Below are 1,704 nucleotides of genomic sequence, written 5' to 3'. Positions count from 1 at the left end.
AAAAAAAAAAAGAAAAAAAGGGAAACTGATCTTATTTTACAGGATATGAATGGAGGCCCCAGGAGATGAAGTTGCGTGTCTCAAGCAAACAGGTTAGTTGCAGTGCCACCTTGCTTCTATTCACCAGGGGCTGGTGACTTACAAGTGGCTAAACCTGGTGCTGGCAGATTGTCAGGAGGCTGAAGTTTTGTGTACTATCACGTTGGAGACATAACTGCCTGTTGTAGCAAAGAAAACTGAGGTATCCAATCAAAGATCAATTACTTGAGTCAAAGAAGTAATTACTTCCAGAGATTCCATCAGTAAGTACAGACAAAGGAGAAGCCACCTAACAAGGGAAAAGCCCCTCCCAGCCATCTGGAGGTCCTGCTGCCAGAGACTACCACCTCAAAGCCCTTCACTACAAAGATCTGCAACAGCTTTTCTGCATTTTGTTCCAGGGCCCCAAATCCCTAGCCTCAGCACCCAAAAGGAAGGAAACTTTCTCACCCCATTCTCATTACCTGGTTCTTTAGGATTATACATGCAAAACTAAGGGTTTAATGGAAGATATTTCACAAGAATATGAAGCATGGGTAGAAAAACATCTTCCCTTATAGAAAAGCTCAAGTAGCTCTGGGCTTACTTATGTTTGTGGTGGTCAGGATTAGGTTCTCAAAGGAAGGAACTGGCCTAGAATTTTCAGTGCTCTCCTTTTCAAGAGCTTGTACCTGCAGCTGTCAAAACTGAATTCCATTAGATACCCATGCTCCTCATCCTAAAATCAATTTTATCTGGACTTTTATTTTGCAGATCACTAAGGTTTGTGGGGTGTTTTCCTTACAACAAAGCTCAGCAATAATTTTCCAGCTTCTACTTTTGCAAATATGGAAGCTGTAAGTTACAGTGCATGCTTGGCCTGTTGCAAAACTGGCATGGGGACCATGGTATCTGACCTCTTCTAACTTCACAAGGGGGGATGAGGATCAAGATCAACACCAAGATCAAAATCAATGGCTGATTCCTATGAGGTGGAGTCAGACATGCTGCCACCCTGCAATCTTTTGACCAATTCTGACACTAACTTTCTCTCCCACAGCACTCTACTTCTCTACTGAGTTTGATAATTCATTGCAATGGTCACATAGAACCCACAATTATGGGGTTTATTAGGAACATAACAGGTTCCAATTCAGGATCAGAAGTGATCCAGGATACAGTTCTTCAATCAGGACAGCCTTTTCTTACTTGTGGCACAGTCCCACTTCTCTCTGGCCTTGGCCCCACAGCCCCTTGGCCTCTATGCTGCTCGGGCAAGTGTTACAAAACTCTTTTAGCTGTGCAAATAGGTGCCCAGAGAGGCATCCCATTCTGCCTGCCAAGTTCCTGCCCAAAGGCACTCAGCTTTCTTGCTCCATGGGCCAGGAAGCCCATTGCTCTGTCTCATACCAGTCTCTTCATTCTGCTGACTCTGCTGCTGCTTCTCATCATCTCTCACTGTCTCCAATATCACAAGTCCCTCTTTTGGATCTAGGAGGTTCAGCATAGGGATCTCAGGTCCAAAAGATGTGCTCCATTCCTGGTTCTTCTTTCTTGATGGTGCTGAGAATCTCCCCTTCCTGCCTCTGGGATGGCTCATTTTAAGCCTGTTGTTGTTGTTGTTGTTGTTTGCCATTAAGTCGGCCCCGACTCATAGCGACCCCTCCTTGGGTTTCCGAGGCAGTA

Source organism: Orycteropus afer, unplaced genomic scaffold (genome assembly GCF_000298275.1).
Source record: "Orycteropus afer afer isolate SDZICR_OR568_19922 unplaced genomic scaffold, OryAfe1.0 scaffold00103, whole genome shotgun sequence".
Taxonomy (NCBI): domain Eukaryota; kingdom Metazoa; phylum Chordata; class Mammalia; order Tubulidentata; family Orycteropodidae; genus Orycteropus; species Orycteropus afer.
This window is presented reverse-complemented; position numbering follows the sequence as displayed.